The sequence below is a fragment of the Panthera onca genome, chromosome D3 (genome assembly GCF_046562875.1).
Source record: "Panthera onca isolate mPanOnc1 chromosome D3, mPanOnc1 haplotype 2, whole genome shotgun sequence".
Lineage (NCBI taxonomy): Eukaryota > Metazoa > Chordata > Mammalia > Carnivora > Felidae > Panthera > Panthera onca.
Window position 1 is genome coordinate 5,119,928 of NC_138350.1, and position 13,860 is coordinate 5,133,787.

At 47.1% G+C, this 13,860-nt stretch overlaps 1 long non-coding RNA gene across 2 annotated transcripts; it reads left to right on the forward strand.

Annotated features, from left to right (window-relative positions):
• The first annotated feature begins 589 nt into the window (after positions 1 to 589).
• LOC132665284 (uncharacterized) lies at positions 590 to 4,739 on the forward strand. Of its 2 annotated transcripts, none has more exons than XR_013551399.2 (4): positions 590 to 751; positions 920 to 1,037; positions 1,389 to 1,559; positions 3,623 to 4,739. It is a non-coding gene; the product is annotated as an uncharacterized LOC132665284 (long non-coding RNA). The 2 variants fall into 2 exon arrangements; XR_013551400.2 differs by having other exon boundaries at positions 3,637 to 4,739.
• The last annotated feature ends 9,121 nt before the right edge of the window (positions 4,740 to 13,860 follow it).

A 13,860-nucleotide genomic window follows, 5' to 3' on the forward strand; every position in this document is an offset into this window, starting at 1 on the left:
GAATGTTCACACACACATTTGTGTATGGACATACGTTTTCAATTCTCTGGGGTATATACCTAGAACAGACAAAGTAAATCCTTTCTGTTGGAATCAGAAGCTTGTTGAGCGAGGGACTAGGAAACCAGATTAGAAATTGAACAGTTGCACCCATCAGTTCTCAAAAGCTGGCAAGTTCTAAACAGAATAACAAAAGGCTGTTTCCACAGAAAGGCTAGCTCAGCTTTCTGCTCTCTGGGTATGAACACTCCCTTTCCCTTCTGGTCCCACGGGAGTCTGTTTTAAAATTAGGGAAGAATAAAGGAGACTAAGGGATTTTTCTCTCATCAGTATTTTTTTTTTTTTTCATTTTCAGTTTTAAAATGTCACTTTGTTGGGAACAATTTTCATAGAGTGATCAGAAGTGAAGATAAACATAACCACAATATCACCACTTAATCAGATCAGTCCTTGCGGGAGGGCGGGGGAGGGGGCTCGGTGTTAGGCTTCTGCCCATTTGATCTCAGACCCAGGCAGCCCTCTCCGCCCACCGCCGAATCACGAGGAACTACATCTCCCAGGCTCCCTTGCAGTCCGCTTCCTGGTAGGTTGGGCCAGTTGCAGACCCTGACAGAAGGTCGGAAGGTGGAGGAAGGAAGAGGCCGCAGCGTCTGTCTCCCTCCGCTTTGGGAAGCAACTCCGCTGTATCTTCGAGTGTCCAGCCCCTCGGAAGTTCCCGTTTCCGCTGGGTGGTCCTGGATCCTGGACTCTGGTAATTGCACACTTCCCTTCATCCCCTCCAGTCCTAACTGGAATAGCGGCTTTCTGCTGTTGCTAATCTGTGGCTCGTCTCACCATCCCTTGCTTGGCTCCTATCATCACCTGTTGTGACGATTTCAAAACATATCTACAAACCCTTTGGTCCCCCTCCCTTCAAAAGGTGCAGCCTAATTCCCCTCTCCTGGACCAGGAGGCAGAACTGGCTTTGTGACTCACCTCTGTCTAGGAGAATGTGGCAAATGTGACAATGTGTGACTTCTGATGTTAAGTCATAAAAGGTATTGTAGTTTCTATCTTGTTTTTTTTTTTTGTTTTTTGTTTTTTTTGTTTTTGAGAGAGAGAGTGCACACAAGAGCTGGGGAGGGGGCAGAGGGGGAGATGGGCAGAGGGGCAGATGGAGAGAGAGAGACTCTTAAGCAGGCTCCGCGCTGAGCACAGAGCCCGACGCAGGGCTTGAGCCCACGACCCTGGGATCATAACCTGAGCTGAAACCTAGAGCTCAAACGACTGAGCCACCCAGGCGCTCCCTACCTTGTTCTCTTGACTCACTTCCTCTAAGGAAGCCAGCTATCTGGAGCTGCTCTGGGAAAGACCTACATGGGGAAAAACTAATGCCTCCCCCCCAACAGCCATCAAGCACACCATCCTGGAAGTGGCAGCTCTGGCCCCAGTTAAGCCCTCGGATGAGAGCAGCCCTCGCCAGTGTTTTGACTACAATTCTTCATGAGAGACCCTGCATCAGAACTGCTCAGCCAAGCTGCTCTCAACTTCCAGATCTGCAGAAACTACAAAAGATAATGGTGATTGTTGTTCTAAGCCACTAAGTTTTGGGGTGCCTTGTGCACAGCAGTAGATAACTAATGCATATGTCTAACCAATTTCCAGCATTAAAACCTTTCCATTGGAGAGGCCCCTGGCTAGCCCCATCGGTAGAGCATGCAACTGTTGACCTTGGGATGTGAGTTCAACCCCCGCATTTGGTGTAGAGAGTACTTAAAAATAAAATCTTGCAAAAAAACCCAAAACTTTCTATTGGAAAGACCTAGAATGGATTCTGTTTTCTGACTGATACAAACTCCTGTCCTGAATTATAAACCAAATGTAAAATTAACATCTGTAAAAATGAAAAGTCTAGGGGAGCCTGGGTGGCTCAGTCGGTTAAGCGTCCGACTTCAGCTCAGGTCACCATCTCGCGGTCCATGAGTTCGAGCCCCGCGTCGGGCTCTGGGCTGATGGCTCAGAACCTGGAGCCTGCTTCCGATTCTGTGTCTCCCTCTCTCTCTCTGCCCCTCCCCCGTTCATGCTCTGTCTCTCTCTGTCTCAAAAATAAATAAACATTAAAAAAAAAATTTTTTTTTAAAAAAAGAAAAGTCTAGGGGCGCCTGGCTGGCTCAGTCAGTAGAGCATGTGACTCTTGATCTTGGGGTTGTAAGTTGGAGCCCCAAGTTGGGCATAGAGATAGATAGATAAATAGATGGGGGGGTGAGGGAGGGAAGGAGGGAGAGAGACGGGGAGGAAGAAAGAAAAGAGAGAAAGGAAGAAAGAAACAAAGAAAAAAAAGGAAAAAAAAGGAAATGTCTAAATGGGAGTCTGCTAGTGAATTTGAAGGCCTGGTCACATGACCCTGGGCCCCTGTGGTAGGCCCTGCTTGCACACGGGGAACAATACCTGGAAGTAATTAATTAGAGACTAAAGGGGCAATCCAAATAGAAAATGCTACAGGAAAACAGAAGAGGGGCATTCTTGATGGTAGAATCCAGGGGTGAGGAAGAACAATATTTAAAGATTTGGGAAATTAAGTGAAAAGAAAAGGATAGTCCAGATCATGAAAATGAAACTGAAGTATTAAAAAGAGAACATTTTAATTTTTTTAATGTTTATTTATTTCTGACAGGGGTGGGGGCAGAGAGAGAGGGAGACACAGAATCTGAAGCAGGTTCCAGGCTCTGAGCTGTCAGCACAGAGCCCGACACGGGGCTTGAACTCACGAGCTGTGAGATCATGACCTGAGCCGAAGTCGGATGCTCAACCGACTGAGCCACCCGGGTGTCCCAAAAGAGAACATTTTTAATATCAACTTTATTAGATGACTATATTTCTACAGTGTGAAGGAGTACTACTGACTTCCTGGTCCCAAACTAAACATCAGTGTATTTGTTTGTTTGCTTGTTTGTTTGTTTAGGTGTGCTCAACATCCATTCTCCCCTCTGTAAGAGTATCTCACTTGTCCACTGGGGATTCCTTTCCCTCCTATCTTATCCAGCACCACTCAGGTAGACTATCCCTACCCTCTGGCTCTAAGCTTGACCAATCAGCATAAGTACAGGGATTGGTCCAGGGATAGGTATGTGTCCCAAGCTGAGCCAATGATATGCAATGAAAATGCATTGAATTTTCTGAAGCTATTGGTAAGATTTAACCCTAGAGGTCCTGGAGACCACCTTTGCCACCATGTGTGGATAGCCTGCATGAAAGTGACATCAACATCATGCAAATCCCAAGCTGAGGAGCAGAGAATAGATATCAGATGCTATTGCCATCAGAAAGCCCCTGGATCCAGCTATGCCTGAAGTTCACATCCTGGACTTCTTATTTACATAACTTTTTCACATAAGCCACTTTGAAACATGAAAAAGTTTTTGTCAAACTCTGGAAATCCAAAATAAAAGGCGTTAGAACTACAGGGATTATCCGCGTGTGTATTTGGAGATGCTCATGATAAGCAGGCTCGATGCTATAAATGCTTTAAAATAATTTAGGTCAATTAATTAGCACCATGGTTTAGATTTTGACAGTGCCTAAGGAAAGACTGTGTTTTCAAAGACCAGCTTATGGGCTAGAAATATATATTTTTTTCTTTTAGGTTTTATTTTTAAGTAATCTCTACACCCAACATGGTGGGGGTCCAACTTACAACCCCAAGATCAAGACTCACGTGCTTTACGGACTGAGCCAGCCAGGCGCTCCTAGAAATGTAATTCTTAGCCCTGTCACTCATTAAGAGGTACGTACTCAGCTCCTTTCTGGAAGTGTCTTTGCTTCCTCACCGGTAATATAGAGTAACATCTACTCAGGAAGGCTGTTTGCAGTCTGCTTTGCAGACGAAGTGAGCTGCTCTTTTTCTGGGATTCCATAACATTCTCAAGCGGTTCTATCATCGTCCTTATCTGGTGTTATTTTTTATTATTCGAATATAGTTTATATGCCACACAACTTACCCATTTAAAGTATACAGTTCAATGGTTTTAGTTATACTCACAGAGCTGTGCAACCGTTATCATGATTAATTTTTAATTCTTTTTTCTAATGCGTATTTATTTATTTTGAGAGAGAGAGAGAGAGCTCGAGTGTGCACAGCGGGGGAGGGGCAGAGAGAAGGAGACAGAGAATCCCCAGCAGGCAGCGCTGGCACCACAGGGTCTGCCACAGGGCTTGATCTCATGACCCCAAGATCATGACCCGAGCCGAAATCGACAATCAGACGCTTCACCGACTGAGCCACCCAGGCGCCCCCGTTATTTTTCTAATTCTTAAAGATTAAGAGTTCGTGCAGCTGAAAAGCATAGAAAATCAGGCACAGTGTGGTCCAGTTGCTCAGGTTACATCACCAGGATGCGGTTTGGTCTCCTGTGTCTGAGCCCTGCTTTCCTTCTGTCACCTTCTTGCTCAGGCAGGCTCTCCCCAAACCACCGCGAGATGGCCACCAGCAGCCTCAGGCTTCCAGCCGAGTTTTGCATCAACCACATGGGAAGAACAATGAACCAAATGAAACATTACCTTTTCTGAGAGGTCCAGGAGGAACACCTGGGTGGCTCAGTCGGTTAAGCGTCCGACTTTGGCTCGGGTCATGATCTCGCGGTTCGTGGGTTCGAGCCCCGCGTCGGGCTCTGGGCTGACAGCTCGGAGCCCGGAGCCTGCTTCGGATTCTGTGTCTCCCTCTCTCCCTCTGCCCCTCCCCACTCATGTTCTGTCTCTCTCTCTCTCAGAAATAAACATTAAAAAAAAAGGAAAAAGAAAAGAGGTCCAGGAAAAGTGTCATGGAATGTCACTGGACCGTCTGAAGTCAGTCCCTGCCCGTTCCTGAGGCAACCACTAGGCCCACAGGTTGGCTAATGTGGGCTGGTCAGGCCTGGGTTTCTCCTTCCCAGGAACCAGGGAGGAGGTGGGGGGGCGGTTCCCCTGAAGAAGACCAGAAAAATGGGGTGGATCCTAGGAGGGGAAACAATACATGTGCCCCCTCCAGTCACTGGCCTGTGAGCTCCTCGAGGGCAGGGACTTCTGCCCTAAGTCATCTTTGCACTCCCAGAGCCCCTGCTGGGTGACAAAGCTAGCCAATGGCTGCGAGCTTCCCCACTGGATAAATCCCTTTTCCCTTTTCCCTCTTCTGTCCCACTCTCTCCTGGAGTCTGGTTCATCTCCCAGAAACAAGAAGTTCTGTGAAGAGATAAAGATTCCTACAAAGTGATCTGGGCTTTCAGAGGAAAGTACTGTTTTTACCCCAGGCACAACAAGAAGGCGGAGATACCTCCGAAGTTCCTCAGTTAATGAATGGATAAGCAAAGGTGGTCTATCCACACAATGGAATATGATTCAGCCATGAAAAGGAATAATGCAGTGACCCACACTATAAAGCAGATGAACTTGAAGACATTATGCTCAGTGAAAGAAGCCGGTCACAAAAGACCAGGTATTATATGATTCCAGTTACGTGAAATATTCACAATAGGTAAATCTATAGAGACAGTAGATTAGTGGTTACCTCGGGCTGTGATGCGGAGTAGGGAGGAAACGGGGAGTCACTGCTAATACGGTTTCTGTTTAAAACAATGAAAATGTTCTGGAATGAGATGGGGTGATGGTTGCATGTAAATACACTGAAGATCACGGAATTGTACCTTTAAATGTGTGGATTTGAAGACACGTGAACTATATTTCAATAAAGTTGTTTAAAACAAACAGGGGTGCCTGGGTGGCTCCGTTGGTTAAGGGTCCCCCTCTTGATTTCGGCTCAGGTCATGATCTCACAGTTTGCGGGATCGAGCCCCACGTCAGGCTCCTTGCTGACATCTCAGAGGCTGCTTGGGATTCTTTCTCTCCCTCTCTCTTTGCCCTTGCCCGGCTCGTGCTCTCTCTCTCTCTCTCACGTACACTCTCTGTCTCTCTCAAAATAAATAAATAAACTTAAAAAAAAATAAACAAGCACACAGGGAAGTTTTCGATCCGCCAGGGTATGGTCCAGAAACAGCTGGGCTGGCACAGCTCGGTGAGATGGCAAAAAAGGCAGCCAGAAGCTGTGACTTCAGGATAGGATCATGTTCCAAAGCTAGTTTTCCCCTAGCCCGATTTCCACCATGAATATCAAACAACTGTCAAGGCTTTGAGAGAGAGGAGAGCGGTGCCTGACATCCAGGAGCTGGCCTGGCCCTGTCAGCTGGCCTCTGTGTTCTCCCGTTGAAATAACAATTTCATAGAACATCAACATCAGACAAGGCCACCTCGCAACCACCATAAACAAGACAAAACACGAACATGGTCCAGGCCACGAAATACCAAACATCTCCCCTTCTTGGCTAATAGCAGTAATGGCTGCTTCTTTACCAGTTACAGCCTCAGCCTGGCTCTAGTCTGTCCTTTGTCTGGATAAGATTTGAGAGCCCAGGGCACCTGCGTAGCTCAGTGGGTCGAGTGTCCGACTCTTGGTTTGGGCTCAGGTCGTGATCCCAGGGTCGTGGAGTCGAACTGATTCTCTCCCTCTGCCCCTCCCACCCGCTTGTGTGCTCTCTCATAAATACATACATACATACCTACATACATAAGATTTAAGAGCCCCAGTCCTAGAATTATCCCTGCTTCCTAACAGCACCGCTCCAGGGCAAAACTCCCAGATCCTTAACTCTCCCCAGAATCACCCAACCAAAGCCCGAGTCCTATAATCAGTTCTTTCTAACACCCTGAGTTCTCTTACTGAGACACCCCCACAGTTGCGCAGGGTGTCCCGTCTCCCGCGCTGTAATGAGTAATAAATCCAATTGTCTCAGCTACTAGTGTGTTCCTGATGGTCTTTGGCAGGACATCGACGGCTTCCAAACATCTTTTTATGTGTGTATTTGATACCAGAGACAGCTCAAAGGGACTACAGAGGTCAATCACGCGCTCTGGCTGTGGACAGACCAGGCTTGAATCTCAGCTCAGCCACTTACTGTGTGACCCTGTGGCCGGTACATTCACCTCTCTGAGCTTCAGTTTCCTAAGCTACAAAATCATGTCATGCTTCTGCTCAAAAACCCGACAGTGGCTCCCAACATCATTCAGAATTGAGTCCATACAGCGTATCCTTCCCTGCCCCCGCCCCTCCGCTCCGGTCTCTATCGAGACATTTCCCCTCACAGAGCCAGTCAAGCCCACCGACCCGCTTGCCGGCCCTCTATCTCCACCGCACCAGGCACACTTCTGATTCAGAGGCTCCGCGCTTCCTGTCACCTCCTGAAGGAAAAGAGCACCCCCCTCAATCCATCATCCTCTAAGCCAGTGGTTCTGAGCTCAGGTGAGCCGCAGAATCCCCCAGGGATATTGGTAGCATTACAAAGGCTCAGCCTGTTCTGTTTCATCACTGATGGAGGGAATGTAAAACGGCACAACCATTTGGGAAAAGGTGATGCGTTGGGTTTTTTTTTTTTTAAGTTTGTTTATTTTTGAGACAGAAACAGAGCATGAGCAGGGGAGGGGCAGAGAGAGAGGGGGACAGAATCTGAAGCAGGCTCCAGGCTCTGAACTGTCAGCACAGAGCCCAACACGGGGCTCAAACCCACGAACCGCAAGATTGTGGCCTGAGCCGGAGTCGGACGCTTAACCGACTGAGCCCCCCAGGCGCCCCAAGCACGTTTCTTGAGAAGTTAAACGTATGCTTATCCTGCAGCCCAGACGGCACACTTCTAGGTGTTTACCCAAAAGAAAGGAACCCACACGTCCAGAAAGACTTACACATGAACAGTCACAGTGTTGGAACGAGGCAAAAACCGGAAATGGCCGAAACGCCCAACAACAGGCGAATGGATGAGCAAATGTGGTGTTGGCCATACAGTGGAATACCGGTCAGCAATAAAAAGAATGAGCTATTTAGACACACCACAGTTTGAATGAATCTTCAAACCATTATGCTAAGGAAAGAGGCTGGACCCGAAAAAAGTGCACTCAGCTCCCTGCTGTGATGGGTGATTCTGAGTAACAGATATGGACATTCTGTGTTCACTCCTATTGTGCCTAAACCTAGACGTGGAATTGCTGGGTCACAGGGCAGATGTACGTTCACATTTAGCAGACACGGACGGGTTTTGACCTTGCCAAGCCTAAAAACTGGAAAAGGACGAGTGTCCTTGAAATGTGGAGAATAAAGAAGGGCTAGACAGCCCTGCCCCAGCCCCCAAAGAACAATGCAACTCACTCACTTCTCACACAGTTGAAACCCCCCCCCCCAAATTGTGTCCATCTGCACAGCAATGTTGTTTAAAAGAGCACAGTCTGGGGGCGCCTGGGTGGCGCAGTCGGTTAAGTGTCCGACTTCAGCCAGGTCACGATCTCGCGGTCCGTGAGTTTGAGCCCCGCATCAGGCTCTGGGCTGATGGCTCGGAGCCTGGAGCCTGTTTCCGATTCTGTGTCTCCCTCTCTCTCTGCCCCTCCCCCGTTCATGCTCTGTCTCTCTGTGTCCCAAAAATAAATAAAAAACGTTGAAAAAAAAAATTTTTTTTAAATAAAAATAATTAATTAAAAAAATAAATAAAAGAGCACAGTCGGGGGGGGGGGGGTCTCAGTCTGTTGAGCGTCCCACTCCTGCTTGCGGTTCAGGTCATGATCCCAGAATCATGGGACGGAACCGCATGTCTTAAGATTCTCTCCCTCTCCCTCTGCCTCTCTCCCCTGCTCGTGCGCTCGCTCTCTCTCTCTCTCTCTCTCTCTCTCTCTCAAATAATAAATAAATAAATAAGTAAATAAATAAATAAATAAATAAAATAGCACAAACCATAAAATCCTGCCAGTGTCTATCAAGGGAGAAATGATCAGGTAAATTACAGCATATCCATAAACCAAAAAGCTATACCATCACTTAAAAAAATGAAGAAGGGGCGCCTGGGTGGCTCAGTCGGTTAAGCATCCGACTTCGGCTCAGGTCATGATCTCGCGGTTTGTGAGTTCAAGCCCCGCGCCAGGCCCTGTGCTGACGGCTCAGAGCCTGGAGCTTGCTTCGGATTCTGTGTCTTCCTTTCTCTCTCTCTGCCCCTCCCTTGCTCATGCTCTGTCTCTCTCTCTGTCTCTCTGTCTCTCTGAAAAATAAATAAATAAACATTTTTTTTTTAATGTAAAGAATGAAGGAGGTATTATCTACTAAAAGAAGACTGAGGAATGGCTAAAATCGAGGTGTTGGCGAGGACGTGGAGAAAAAGGAGCCCTTGTGCACTGTTGGTGGGAATGCAAACGGGTGCAGCCACGGTGGAAAACAGTATGGAGGTGCCTCAAAAAGTTAAAAGTACAGCTTCCTTACGATCCAGCAATTACATTACTGAGTATTTACGCAAAGAATACAAGAACACTAATTCAAAAAGACAGACGCCTCCCTATGTTTATTGCAGCGTTATTTGCAATAGCCAAGAGGAGGAAGCAACCCGAGTGTCCATCCACAGATGACTGGATAAAGAAATGTGCTATATATATACAATGGAACATACTCGGCCGCTAAGAAGAATGAAATCTTGTCATTTGCAACAACATGGAGGGATCTACAGGTGTCATGCTAAGTGAAATAAATCAGTCAAAGAAAAACAAATCCCGTGGGTGCCTGGGTGCCTCAGTCCGTTAAGTGTCTGACTCTTGATTTCAGCTCAGGTCATGATTTCACAGTTTGTGAGTTTGAGCCCCACATTGGGGCACTGTCAGCGTGGAGCCTGCTTGGGATTCACCCTCTCTCTCTGCCCCTCCCCTCCTCTCTCTCTCTCTCTCTCTCTCAAAATAAATAAAGACAAATCCTATATAGTTTGATTCACCTATGGAATTTAAATAACAAAACAAATGAACAAAGGAGAAAAAAGACAAACCGAAAAAACAGACTCTCAACTATAGAGAACAAACTGATGGTTACCAGAGGGGAGGAGTTGGGGGATGGATGAACTAGGGATTAGGGAACATAGGGATTAGGGAACGCACTTGTATGATGAGCACTGAGTAATGTATACAATTGCTGAATCACTATATTGCACACCCGAAACTAACATAACTGTATGTTAACTATACTGGAATTAAAATTAAAACAAAATAAACATATTAGAACTTATGCTACCAAAATGTGTATGTTAGGAGTTAAAACCTATTAGGATTCAGGAGAATTAAAGTATGCAAACTTATCTGTAAAAAAAAAAAAAAAAAAAGAATAAAGTAGGTCTATATATGCTGAGCTGGAAAAATAATTATAGGGTATTACGATGTGAAAAAACAAATCGCATACTAATATGTATGTCATGCTTCCATTTTATTTTTTTAAAGTTTATTTATTTACTTTGAGAGAGACAGAGCGCATGCACAAGCTGGGGAGGGGCAGAGAGAGAGAGAGGGAGAGAGAGAATCCCAAGCAGGCTTCTCACTGTCAGCACAGAGCCCGACACAGGGCTTGAACTCATGACCGGTGAGATCATGACCTGAGCCGAAATTAAGAGTCAGACACTTAACCGACTGAGCCACTCAGGTGACCCGTCATGCTTCCATTTTAAAAGTAAATGCGTGTTGGGAAGTAAAACTAATAAATGTGTGTTTAGAAAAATAGAATGTGCATATTCTCAGGGGGAAAAAAATCAGGAAGAACGTCGAGCAAAGTGTCAACCATAGTTACCTGGGAGTAGAATGGAACTGGGGGGAACTCTACTAAATACATAATTTTGTCAGTGGTGGAACTCTGGGTTTGGCCGACCCAGACCTGTTCGTCCCACCTGGGACACTTGCTTCCCAGCATGAACGCCATCAGCCACGGCTCACACTGTGCCCGTGGTTGCAAAGCCACAGTCCCCTTATCTCCCAACACTTCTGATGGCCTCAGGTGCCCACAGAGGCAAAGGCTGCAGTCGCCTCAGCACCCGGACCCACCTGACTATAGGGAGTCCACCTGGAAATGGGGAGAGGTTAACGCCCCATGGGAAAAACTCAAGAGAGACTCACAGGAGTGGGCAGATAAATTGCTCACCTTCCCCCACATATCCCCAACCTCACTCACCCAGTACCACACTCTGTGTGATGGACGGAATCTGAGATTCGGTGGGTGCACACAGCCTCTCCCCGGGGACATTCCAGAAAACTGAGCAAGCAGTGGAATGTTCTTGCAAAGCAGGGCCAACCTTGGTAATATTCTACTTTGAATCTGCTCTCCTTCCTTTTCTGCCTTTCTTCTCTTCCCTCACTCTTGAATTCCTGGTACCGTACCCTCCAATAAAGCATTAGCTCATAACATTTGTCTCAAGCCCCATTTCTAAGGAACCCACACAAGGACAAGTGGGTGTTTTTCTACTTTGCTAATATTTTTTTCATTAAACATGGTCTTTAATTAAGAGCCCAAGCATTGGTGTGCATGAGACTCTTAAAACAGAGAAGCACTACCAGGCCAATGCAACATGAGGGAAAATCTAACATTTCCAGGTAACCTCCTTCGAGGTGGAAACAGGCATTGACATTCAGAGAACGTGTGCTCAACGCACTTTAAAGAATCTGGTTGCTAGGGTTTGATCATCCTTTTTTCCGAGATGGGTTTGGGGAGCCTGAGTGGAATCTCCTATACAATGCCCTTGAAGGGAGGTCGCCTATCAAGCAGAGTCCACGCAGAACAGACCACGAGTTTCATGTGACATTGCTAGTGTTTAGATGCGATGGTGACATCAGAATTGTCCATGATCCTCTTAAGTCTGGCAAAGAAGGAGGAGGAGGAGGAGAAGAGGGACGGCTAAGCAGGAACAGCAACCACGGGAAGTCAGGAGGGTGGTGTGGGTGGAGGAGGGGGTGCGAGTCTATTTCGGGTTGTCAGCCCTTTGGGATGGAGCTCAAGGCACAGGGCGAAGGCAGCGTTGTGTGGGAGACCGCTCAGACTCCTGAAACATAGGAATGCTCAGAAAATAGTAGCCTGTCTTAGTCAGCTTGGGTTGCTATGACAAAATTACCACAGACTGGGTTCTTTATACACAACAGAGATGCATCTCTCACAGTTCTGAAGTCTGGGTCCAAGATTAAGACACTGGCAGATGTGGTGACAGGCGAGAGCCCCCTTTCCAGGTTCATGGATGCCGCCTTTTTTTTTTAATTTTTTTTTTTTAACGTTTATTTATTTTTGAGACAGAGAGAGACAGAGCATGAACAGGGGAGGGTCAGAGAGAGGGAGACACAGAATCTGAAGCAGGCTCCAGGCTCTGAGCTGTCAGCACAGAGCCCGACGTGGGGCTCGAACTCACGGACCGCGAGATCGTGACCTGAGTCGGCCGCTTAACCGTCTGAGCCACCCAGGCGCCCCTGGATGCTGCCTTCTTGCTGAGTCCTCACAAGGCAACAGAGCGCGGAGGCCTCTTTTACAAGGGCACTAATAATACCTCCTCATACCATCACCTTGGGGGGTAGGATTTCTTTTTTTGTAATTAATTAATTAATTTTTGAGAGACAGAGAGCAAGCACGGGAGGGGCAGAGAAAGAGGGAGAGAGAGAATCTCAAACGGGCTCTACACTGTCAGTGCAGAGCCTGACGGGGGACTCAAACTCACAAACCGTGAGATCACGACCTGAGCCGAAATCAAGTCGGACGCTCAACCAGCGGACTGAGCCACCCAGGCGCCCAACGTTGTATCATTTTATTCATAGACGGTACAACAAGCCCACAGTCTTTAAATTCCGAGTTATTGAGAGGGGATCTGGGTACTGAGCAGGTGGACAGAGGAAAGGACCCTCGAATGACCTGCAAACCACCACCCCACCCCACCCCCGGGTTTCCCAGCCATTCAGCTCTGGCGGGGCAATCCGTCTCTGTGTGACTCCGGGTGAAAGCAGAATTCTGTTGCTTCTGCTGAAAAAGCTTAAATTCTCGATTTCCCGGATCGCAGGGCACGGGCTGTAACACCAGATCCTTCATGTAGACGCTGACACTAGGGACTGGAGTTTGGAGATGCACCATGGCACATGAAAGACCCAGAGAAATAGCAGGTGACTGGTGCTTAGATGCGGGCCAAAGACAGTGAAGTCGACACAGATCAGACTATGAAAGTCTGTGTCAGACACGGTAAGGGCTCTGGATTTTATTGTAACCTGGCATCGACACCTGGCGGGGGTGAAATGCATGTGCTTTATCAAAACTACTGGCTGTGCAAAATTGCTGCCGTGCAGAAAACACGTTAGTGGGAAGAAGAGACAAAGAAGAAATCAGAAGCCCACCATCGGCTTCTTCCAGAAGGGAAAATTACAGTAAGTGGGGCCAGGGTGGCAGTAGGGAGGTGGAGCAAAGTGGAAAATCTTGGGAGAGATTTTGGAGGTAGAATTGAGGGGTGGCCCTGATTCCTAATTTTTCTAAGAGCCCCTCACATCACAGTCAGACATCAGTGCTGGTTTCATGATGTCGTTGCTCCAAATGAGACGCTTCAGTGGTGACAATCACAGCACATGTCAAACCACCCACACAGCAAGCATAGCAACAGCTAACATTAATGTAGCTCTTACTGTGTGCCATCCTCTGTTCTAAACATTTTACATATTTTAACTCGTTTAATCTCCGCTGAGATTACTCCCATTTTACAGATGAAAAAAAGTAAAACAAAGATTCGATGACTTGCCAGATGTCACGTAACATCCTCCCTACTATGTCAGATACGAACTTGACCCCGCAGTCAATCTCTGCCACCCTTTTCATTTTTAAAAAAAAATTTTTTTTTTTCTTAACGTTTATTTATTTTTGAGACAGAAAGACAGAGCATGAATGGGGGAGGGTCAGAGAGAGAGAGGGAGACATAGAATCTGAAACAGGCTCCAGGCTCTGAGCGGTCAGCACAGAGCCCGACACGGGGCTTGAACTCACGAACTGCGAGATCATGACCTGAG